We start from the raw sequence: 11876 nt of genomic DNA, 5'->3' as shown, positions 1-11876 counted from the left end.
CCAGTGTAAGTCCAGATTTATATTTATAAATCTATTCCCTGATCAAATACTATGCAAGGAAATTGTTCTTTTTCCTTGGCTGTCGTTCAAACCACAAATGCAGGTAAGTAGTCTCTTAAACCTACTTTCCTCAAACTGAGGCTGATCCATACATCTGTGATGCTGAACGAGAATCGTGCCTGTCAGAAGCCATACGCCACATATAAGTGCCATATTCATGCATATATTCAGCAATATATTCATACAATATTCAGCATCAGATGATACCCCCAATGCATCCTTTTTTTGTTTTGTATACTGAAGAATAAAATCATTAATTAAGTACATGTGTTCAAGGATTTGCTTTTTTAAGTCTGCTTGGTAAGACACAGCAAGGATTTCTGTTAGATTAGATTAATCGGAAGATAGCAGGTGAATTCTCTTTTCAGGGCAAATATTGCATTTGTTTTACCTGTAGACTGATTGTGATAGGATAAATCATTCCAAAAGCAGAGGCTCAGGGGGGGCTCATATTTATATTTTGGAAGTGACTGAGTTCTATCATTCTTATTTTGATCAGACCTTTGTGCATGACTCTGTGTGTGTGACTGCTCCAGACTGTTCCTTGCAGATTTTCTGCAGTTGCAGGCTCTCTGTCTAGAAAACCCCTTCTTCCTACCACAATCTTCAGTTATAAGAAAAGGACAATTTCAACCACTGCGTCACTGATAAAACTTCCCATGGCAACAGTGAAGGCTTTACAGTTGCTTGGATACACAAGCCTTGCTTCACCTTTTCTTTTTCTTAAACACAGATTGAGCCATTCTGCCATGAATCAATTTAACAGAGTCCTTTGTCTGTGGCATTTTGGGATTTTGTTTACAACACTGAGCTTCCCCCTCCTTCCAAAGCTCACCATGTAGCTTCAAACCAAAATCTGGCAGTGAAAGGTAGCAAGTAGTAGGACTTCACATGGAAGCACATGTGTTATGTCAAAGGCATCTGCCCAAGGCTCGTGCCAATCTTCTCATCACGCTTGACTCCACCTGCACCCCCAGCCACTCTTACATCGCCCTGAGGTATAGCTTTGCCTCACTGAAACTGGCATCTACTGTTGGGGCTGCTGATCACCTCAAGATACTCGGGACCCAGAAGGTGTGCCAAGCCTATCCCATAGAAACTGCAAAGGAATTGTCACAACGGGTTATGCATGTTATGGTCTTGATTACTTCAATGCACAGTCACAAACATCCTCTCTGCCCCTTATTCATACATGCACACACAGGGAGATTCATGTAGTCCTTTACAAGTTTGCAAAATAAAACCAGTATTGTACATCCATATTTTGACAGACACTTGAACTGGGTACATCCTATAGTCACTCTCACCAGTACCACATCAATAAGCTCAGGATAATGGGGGAGCTTTACCACACACATACTATACCACTTATAATGTGAAAATACTCATCAGTAAGAGCCTGTTTTAAGAATTCTCTACAAGGCACACCAATCTCATGATGTTAATACAGGAGAGTAAACTCAGAGATGACTTCCTCCAACACCGAGTACAGAATAGTACAAAAGGACTTTGACCAACTAGAAAACCAGACAGAAAATAAAATAAGCTGCTTCTTATACACGAATCCTCCTCAGAGCATCATGAATGGCAAAGGCCATTCACACTGACTAAAGCTCTGGCAGCAGCTGGCAGAGTATTCATTGCAGGTACAAGATGTTCCTGAAGCCCAGCTGAGGTGTCATTCACACAAGTTACTATTTCTTTTGGAAAAAAATATGCTTAGTTTAGGCAGGCTGAGGTGCCTCGATGCTATTATGTACAGCAATAGTGGTGGATCCATTCCTTCTTACACCCCTCAGCTCCGAGTCCGGGGAGGTTGCCTTCTGGTGGATCCTCCAGGCTGCACCAGCCAGGCTGAGAGTTTGCATGACACAGGGATGTGCTCTGGTATACACAAATATAACAGACGAGATGAAGCCAGTTCATGTTTATTTACAGTGGAGAACAAAAGTAAATGTTTAAAATAGCTGATTTTTACAGACAAACAACAGATAACCCTTTCAAAAGTGACTCTGATCCAATGAGCAAGCTGTGAACTCTGTGCCAGTTGTAACATCACTATGCATCATTCATTGCTGGCTAAGTCCTGCTAGGAAGTAAGTTGCATGTGTGCAAATTTACCAAAAGCTAGGAGATGCACAAAAACAGATCCTACAATGACATTTTTAATCTGGTAGCAAAAATAGTTTGCAATGTTAAATGTGTTTCGGATTTCAGCTGTGTATGTACCTGAAGTTTCAACCAACCAGGTTAGCTACAGACGTCTGAGTGACATTCATCTCGATCTCATACCAGGCACCATGGCAATTAATCGAACTGTATGTAGGTACCTGTGGGCTCTATTCTCACTCTCAAACACATTTGAATCTGAATCGATTCCCCTCTGTTACACCCGTATGTAACTCATTAGCATTAACAGTACTTGTAATCAGAACACTTCCACAGAAGGTTAAACCTTAAGTGAATTTAGGCTCGCGCACAGAAGAGATCACTCAGGAAAGAAAAATAGGCACTCCTTGACAAGAGCATATGTGAAATCTCAAAATAGTATGATTCAGTTTCAATATAGCTTCACGTATTTGAAGGATCGGGGAAAAAAACAACAATCACAATTCTTATCAGCTCTAACAAGTGCCTAGCACGGCAGAATTCTTGCTCTATGTATATTTTTAGATTACTTTTCCAGTTATAATGTTCTGTCCTTCTGTATATCTTTTGTTAGAATTAGGATATCTGCTGCAGAAGCCTGGATAACCTTTAGCCTGAGCTACAAAACCTTTAACAGTTTCCAATTATAACAGCAATCTTTCATTCTATAACACAAATAAACCCAAGTGTTATCTCAACACAGAAGACTCACATGAATACCCAATGACTGCAGAATGATTTCACCATTTTTTTTCTCTATAATTTCCTGCTATTATTTCATTGGAGGTGACTGCCAAGATCCAAGCAACATAATACATTTCACTGTTTACATCTACTTTATTTTTGTTATACTGTTGACATTTTAAAATGTTGACATGTAAGACTGAAGTTTTAAAAATTAAACATCTACTCTGAATTCCATTATGTTCTTGGACCCTCAAATTAGCTTTCAGCTCTCCCATTTTTCTCCTGATTTTATTGTCTTATCCAGTTGAGAATGTCTATGTGCCCCATTACCTGGCAATTTTAGAAAAGTCTTAACTCTCGCAGCATTTATATGCAGCATGTGCTATGGAAGAGGGGTTTCTATTGTTCAAAAAGGTGTAAGATACATTAATAAGAGTACCTTTTCAGATATATAGAAATAGTTTCCCCATAAATGTAAACTTAGTCTACCGTAACAATGTGGATTGAGCAGCATTTTAGAGAAAGAACTAGTTCCATTGGGTGGTATAGCAAGAAACTAAACAAAGGCATTGCAACAACAGGTATTGGATTTACCCAGAAGCCAATATTGTACTAAGAGTGTAGGGGTAAAATGCTGTTGGATGGATAATATGGAAAAGGAGACCTCTTGTGTACTTGGGGTTATTAATGACCACAACCCTTCAAGACATCCATATCATCATTATAGTGTTCCTCCTAAAAGGAAAGCTATTATCCATGGCATTCTGCCCAGATTCCTCAAGAGCTGATTACATTCTTTATAACCTGCACTTTCAGTTCAGTACAGCAATCCTGGCTTCATACCTGGATGGCAGTAGGGGCTTATTTCATGCTCTGAAGCAGTTACTGCCATCTGTCCTAAAGGCTGATCATCACTGGTGGGAAGAACAATCCCTTTGGCTTCTGCCTCTCTCACAAGACTGTACATTTTACTTGCTTGCTGTCTGCAAAATGTATTCATAGCCTTGCAGAAACGGCCCTTTGGTAGATTGCAATGCTAGTATTGAGCTCCACTGGTGTGTAGAAAATAAGTCCACAGCAAGAGCAGGGCAGGAGGTGGAGGTAAACTGTTAGGACAAAGTTTTTTCCCCTTAATAGAGCTACTGAAGTCTGAGCTATGTCACAATATGGAATTGACAATTTCAGGTTTAGTATCTGTTGCTACACAGGGATTTGTATTATGAGGAAAAAGGCAAACTGCAATCCTCCTCCTGAACCAAAACATCTTAGACCTGCCCTGACCTGATATTGTGTTTTGTCCTGGAAAGGATGGAGATGGGCACATCAGACACATGTAGCAGACCAGGCACCTCAACAGCCCTGGAAAAATCTAGAACCACAAGAATGAACAAAGCTACAGAGTAGAGTCCAGACAGAACCAAAGCACAATCATATCGGAAAAGACATAACAGCAAGCAAAGCACGCAAAGGGTGAAACCCAATGGAACAGGTATTTTAGAGATCAGTCATGGATCAGCCACGTGGCACATGTGGTGCAAGGACTGGACTGGTTAGGAAGACCAAGCTAGCTGAGAATAAAACCTAGCAGAAAAATAAGCAGTGATTTTCTTTGTCTGGCCACCATCTCGCTGCTCCACACAGTGATATGGGCAGGCAGGACACAGGAGCATTTAAACTGCTGTGAAACTTCACTTTTTGACCTTGCAAGTGAGTCTGAACCAAACAGAAGGGTCTTAACTCAGAAGAATAAAAAGAAAAGGAAAGACATAATGGAAGTGCTTTATAATGAGCAAAGGTGGGATAAGATACCACCTCGCTGTAGGCACCAAACTGAGTGAAACCTTCCCCTGCGGTGTCAGTGAAAATACAGACATTCTGCACTGACAAATGGTTAACAGAAATGAGAGTCTGGAAACGGAAATGAACATATCCAGGGCAGAAGCAAAAACTAAAGTGCTCAATTAACTTAAAATGTAGGACTAAAATTAATCTGTTTCAGAAAGCCTAGCATTCCCCAAGTTGAAGATAAAATAGGAAGGTGGGTTTTTTTAATGAATAGACTAGAAAATAGCATATATAACACCGGTACACATAAGGTGGTGAGTGTCCTGGACAGCTAGAGAGCTCTAAGACTGATCTCAGCAACGTACAAGTTTTTTGTTCTAAAAACAAAAGGATAGAATTAATATGAGTGATTGGACACTGGATAAAAACCAGGACAAGCTACTAAGTATAGTTGCACCCAATGAGACTTGATACTGCTCACCTAATAACTAATTGATCTGTCACAGTAATGTCCTTTTGGGTCTCCCTGTCCATTTGAATTAGAGGCACTCTCTCTGACATCCACCCTGCTGAAGGAAGAAGGTGAGGCAAAGAGGAAATAAAAACAGTTTGAGGTTTAATGAAATAAAAGACCACAAAAATGTGCTGAATAACAAAAAAATGAGGGGTCATCACATTTTTTTCCTAAGGGCTGTAATCAGGGAGGAGGAGGAGTAGCGATTCTTAAGTACTTTCTGCCAAGTCAGTGCAGTATTCTTGGAGCCATGTACAGTGTTGCTATCTTTGAAAGGTTGAGACAAGATGCTCTTACTAAAAAGGAAACATTTATTGGTTATTTAGAGATAGTGGAACAGATGAGTAAGCAGATACATACATACGTGGAAACTAGTCAGAATGGGGCATTGGCCAAGAACACAAATGATATCTGTGTTTACTGGCAAAATAGTCTCCACAAAGAAGCATAGAGTTGAGAGTTTATTAGATAATACCAAAAAAAAAAAAAGTTATGAAGAAAAACAATGCTGGCATCAGCTTCTAACCATTCCAAAAAAGAAACTTATCTTCCAAAAAGGTCTTGTTGGCTCCTGTCATCCATTTGTGCAGAGATGAGGATTTTCAGACTGGGTAGATGGCCCCTGTGCAGCTGTGCTACATTTCATTTCCCCTTTTGTTGCAGAGACAGTTTAGTGGGACACGCTCCCATATCCTATTCCCTTTCCTTCATTATTCACAGCAGAACCTTTCACTTAGGATTTCTAATAGCACCATGTAGTGCTGTCGTTTCAGGAAATGCCTGGCTGTATTCACTGCTAAATCAAGCAGGAGTCGTGCTGGCAATTCAAGGAACACCTCTTCAGAGGAAAAAAAGAAATTGCTGCCGAGCTATTGTTTTCCATTTCATTTCACACACTCAAAAGAGCTCTGGTGACCACCCAGTGGGTGCCCTGAAATACAGATTCCAAGACACCTTCCTGAGCTAGAAAGGCAAACCGGATTTACTGCTCACCCTCTATTGTTACTCAGTCTCTCTTTTCCTGTTAGTTCTTTATTTTCTATTTTTGTCCTTCACCCTGTCATTTTCAGTCCTTTTCAGGTTCCCTTCTCAGTTTTGTATGCACCAGTTGGAAAGCTTCCCTTCGACAGAGCATGCTATGCTCAGGGAGTTTGCTGAGGGGATATTCTACAACAGGAGCCAGCAAGACTGAGTCAGAATTCAGCAGCTTTAGCAAGGAAAAAGTCTCACATAGAGGATATGTTCATTAAGTTATTGTTCTAACTACTGCAACCTTAACACTGATATCAGCTAATCTACTTACATGGCTGCATTGCAAGCGGAACCAGCTGAAACAACAATACTCTTCCCCTTCTTCATGTTCATGAAGCAGCACACACTGGATTTGCAAAGCAGGTAACCATATACCAACACCCATGCATGAGCAAATGCTGTTTTTGTGGGTGTGAACCAACTACAGCCAAATAACAGGATAAAGAAACCTCTAGTAGGAAGAATGGGAGGCAGTTTAGCTTAACATTAGAGACAAATAACACGTAGGTAGAAAAATCTCACAAGGAGAGAGAACAAGTAGGGAGAGAAGAAAACTGCAGAATGGTTTAGCTTTTCTCTTCCTCAGACTGTTTTAGGTGGACAATATTTCCCTCCCTAGAACAGACATGTCTGGGAAATTCCACTAGTGCTTTAGAATATGTGCATACAGGTCTTTAAATGATTTTGCTTAATTTTTCAAAATGTAACTTTTACACAGCCCAGAAATGGTGCTGTTCTGACAGCATACACTCACAGAGTACCATTAACCCTGAAGGGTAGTGGATTTTACTGACAACAAGTATAAATAAAGAAGAACATAGTGGATTGTATGTTTAAAAGTAGAAAATCTTTTCAGCCATGAAGATTTTGGCAAGTGAGAAAGTAGAGTTAGAAACGAGGGATACTGCCTTTAAAGTCTTAAACTGCCTAAGCAAGATATCAGTATTAGGGTCTAGTACTAGATAGTTATCTGAATCAATTATAGATAAAATTAAACGTGGATATTGATTTAACCTAGTAAGGAATGAACATCTAAATGAGGCCATCAAACATGGACTGTGTAAATGCACTAAACAACCTCTAGATCTGTTTAGGAGGCAATTACTCCGAGACAGTGGAGTATGGCACATACCAAACTGCACACCATAAAACACCACAGTTCTCACCTAAAGTATCAAGTTGCAGAATTATATTACAGCACAAATTCTGCATCTGTTAAGGTCGAGATCTTGTTTCCATTAATTTATGGATCTTTCTAAGTGCTCTAAGGTTTGCAGGACACCCTGAATAGCCTGGAGAGCCAGGCTTGCATCGTGAGACTGTAGGACAACAGTTTTTCGAATTTGAGATAATGTAAACAAAACCTCCCAAGATGTAGTCTGCCCCACAAAGAGTGATTGGCTAGAAGTAGCCAAATGCTCTTTTGACTTTCTTCAAACTGGACAGTTACCACTGGAAAAACCCAGAAGAAAACTGTTTGGAGACAGTTTCCATATAATTGTACCAAGGCCACTTCCAGTTAAAACAGACTTTCCTGAATGAAACACAGCAGCCTCAGGTAAAAATTTATAATGCTCATTTTTTTAAAGATGATTGTCACCCTGTACAATGGGGAGAGGAAATTGTGGTCAGTGCATGAGTCTGAGGAGAGGAATGTAGCAGGGGTCCAAGAAGGTCATCTCAGACCTCAGAGCATATTCAACCCCAGTGCATACTGCTGTTCACAAAATTTGTTCCGTGGGCATAAACCACACATCCTTGCAAAGATGAAGAATGACATACTTTTTAAAGGAAGATTCTTCACCATCTCTTTAGAGCTTTCTCCTGCAAGCTACCCTAGCTCTAATCCTGTGACCTATTTCTGATAACAGAAGATACAAAACAACAGTATCTTAAAAGCACCAATGGTTTCTCACCATCATCCTTTGAAGCAGAATAATTGAAAATGTCCATAAAGTAGGAAAACATTGTAAGATAAATTGCTACCTCCTAATATTAAAAATATTCGATGCTGATTAGACCTATTTAGGAAGTGTTTTAAAGATACCAAGTCTTAGAGAAATGACTAGAGCAAGATTTTTGCTTCTTTAAATTTTAAGTCCTGTTTATTCCCCCTCTCCTGAAATGCTTTATTGTAACAACCTCACTTGGGAAAAAGGAGATTTTCCCAAGCCACACAAGGTAGTCATGCCCCTCTCTCCACCTCCATTTATTCTAGTCTGTATCAATTTGAAAATGAACATATTTGGAGCCAAAAGTCATTTTTTCTTCCAGTTCTGCAATGCCATTTGTAACATAATACACAAATACTTAGAAATGCAACAATCCCTTAAAATGAGCTACAACTTTAAATATTCAGGCAGATTGCTAACAGCAATCAGTTGCCATAAGACAACATAAGAACCTGATGTGTATTCTACAGTCCTGTCATCCAAGTCCTGAATTACTACAGTGACCACAACAGTGTTTAAAGAAAATACCATTTTACATGCCCATTTGTTATAGGCTACTGATCCAGCTAGACTTTCAGATCAGACAGGAGATAATTAGTAATGGCATACTTATTTCGGGAGCCCCTTGGTGACTTCTTTCAGCAAATAAAAACATACCAAGAGCTGAATGTCCCTGTGAATTCTTTCCAATTCAATGGCAGGTGCCTCCGATTTTCCACTGACATGCTGCAAATGAATGATTAAATGAAAGTAAATTCCACTGAGCTAAACAGTGGAAAAAGACACCAACACCACAGGGACTGAAAAAACAGACAAGCTGTATCGATGAGAAGAGGTGACTCTAAGTGCTTTATGCAGTTAAAAAGACAGCACCTCTTTTTTTAAGGGAGCATTACATTTTTGTAAGGGCCAGGAAGGCATCACCTCAATTAAAACTGTTTTTTAAAAGGAAACAAAGGACTCAGAATATCACAGTACTTATCTAACACAAGTAACCTAGTTAACATCAAGGAATATCTAGAGAAATCATCTGCAGTTCTTAAACAAGAGGCAAAGACTTCAGAGAGGAATGTTGTCGAACTGGGGAATACAAACACCCCAGATCTCTTAATAAAATAAATTAAGATCCAGCACTGGAAGGAACTATGTTGTGATATGGCTTGTGTATATGTTTGACCTTGGTTTAGTTCATGAGGCTTGCCCACAAATTCCTATATGGAAGCTCGCTACAGAGAGCTTGATTTTAATTCTGATTTAAGGATGTCTTCTGAGCCTTCAGCTCATTGATAATAGTATACAGCAGCCACTCTGCTAAATGCTTGTTTGTGATACCAAATTACAAGACAACTCTTTATCTTCATCTCTCCTTATTGAGATCTTAATATAGTGCCCAGATACACGATTCAGTAACAGGTAGCAAGTCAAAGTAACAAGTGCCAGGGTAGCCATCCAGCAGACACAATTGCCTTGAGGGGGAAGAAGAAATAAAAATTACTCTATCACACACCAGCAGTGACTGGGAAATGTACATTCTCTGCTCTCTGTCAGACCCAGGACTGTCATGAAATTTCATATAATTGAGTAAAAGATCTCTTGCCTGCTTTGAAGGTGTTTGACCTTTGTCTTGCTTCTTTAATTCTGCCACTTGCTGAATGACAAAATAACTCAAATGCTTGAAAAGAATGGGAGTCCAGTCTGAAATAAAAGCTCACATCATTTTCTTTCCCTAGTGAATGTTTTGTAACATTTCCTGCTAAGAAAGTGTTTATAACCCAAATGCTTGGGCATAAAGGTGGCACTGTACTTAAGAGCTCCACCCTGGGCAGCATTTTTTCCTTAGTCCTTGAATCTGATCCAAAGGGAACTTTCAGTACCACCTTGAAGCCAACAATGGTACATGAGAGCCAAGAGGGACTTCAATTTTTCCATTTAAAGAAACAAACATTTCACTGCTTGCTTCTCCTCTGACAAGCCAGACTTACTCACAAAGTAACTTTCAGAGAAATGTTTTCAAGAACATTCCTTCTCTGAGGGAATCAAAACCGTCGTGACTGACAGGTGTACACCTAAATTAATGATCAAACGATGATCTTGTTTACTGTCCTGAGAACAGTCCTGAGTGTTTTACGTTTTGGTTCTTCCTCAGTTGTGATACTCTATTGGTTACTCCACTTCCCTTTTTATACATACTCTTCTGTATTACTCCCATCTTTGCAGGTTAGCATACCGAGTGGCCAATTCAACTCAACAAAGCTATCTTGAAAGAACTCATACAAAAGAGACCAATTTTAAAACTTCCCTTTTCCGGACCTTAAAATTGGGGTACTCCAGACTAGAGATTAGAGTGACATCTCCTAGAAAGAAATGCATTTTATTTCTCTTGTATTTACGGACAACTGAGGACTGGAAATGCTGTCCTAAAAATGGGAGTGGAAAAAGTGAAACTGAAGCATGAAATATGTTCTGGAACATCTAAAATTTAGTTCTCCCATTGCAGTCTAAGACACTGAGATCACAGATTCTAAACAAGATAATTCTAAGGTACTTCCCCATTTAATTACTTCTTTCCATAGGAAGCCTCATGACTGTAGAAGGAAGAAATATATACCTTTGTAATAACACTTTTGATTGGAAAATTTCAGAAAACAAGGAAGATTAAACCTTCCTGTATATTAGAATCTTTCGCTTCCAAAACAAATGACAGAATGCAATGTACAAACTCAAGCTTCCCAGCATTTATGTCATGCTTCCCGGGACTTCTCTACCTACAGCTCTGTCCTGTTGAATTCCACTTGCCAGGAAGGCAGTTGCCTACACTCTCTAGAGTACACTGGATTTTACTAAACAAACGACAGCTCTCCCACAAGCTATTCATAATTTTAAGACTGCAGTGTCTCTCCCAGACCCTGTCAGGTTTAAAAGCGATGATTGCTATCTACTGACATAAAAGTTGATGATAGAGGAGCTAAAAACATCAGACTCTGAAGTATCTCTGATTTACTGCTTCTGCCATAACAGCAGTAGGCTCTAAGAGAGTAGTCAGGGTGACTAGTGGGAAGAAATAGCAGATACTGTCACTAAATTTGATATGGCTCATGAACTAGAGCCCATATCGTTGTAGTGTCAACCATATTTTCATGTAAGTACCAAAGCATAAAAGACAGTCTGAGCATAGGCATACATACTCCTCTAGATCGAGGCAAAACCCCCCAATATCTCCAAATATTCAAACCCTAATATCTCCAAACCAAAAAAAGTTTTACAATAGCAAATAAAAATATTGAATATTTGCAAAAGAATTTGCTTAGAAATCATTGTAGAGGCTTTTACTTCCATTAACCAGAGAAAATATAACCAATAATCTTCCCAAAAAAATTTAGTTCTAAACTTGCAAACAGAGTTTATTCATTTTTATTTTACCGTTAAGCTCTTTCACTGTTTTGGTTTTTTTTTTCCATCTTGTATCACCAAATGATCAGAATTTACTCTTTCCATCCACTTATGCATCATTTAGTGATGGAGAGTCTGGAGTAGCTGTCAAAAGGCCAAAGTGAGTGTTAAGAATCATAAAAGAGAGGAACAGGGAACAGGCAACACTATTATACTGTTGCATAGACTTGTGTACCCACACCTTGACTATTGTGTGCAGTTTTTGTTCTCCCTGGTCTGAAAATGATTTAGAGAAGAGCAACAACGAT

The sequence above is a fragment of the Nyctibius grandis genome, chromosome 14, assembly GCF_013368605.1.
Source record: "Nyctibius grandis isolate bNycGra1 chromosome 14, bNycGra1.pri, whole genome shotgun sequence".
Lineage (NCBI taxonomy): Eukaryota > Metazoa > Chordata > Aves > Nyctibiiformes > Nyctibiidae > Nyctibius > Nyctibius grandis.
Note: the sequence above shows the minus strand (reverse complement) of the source record.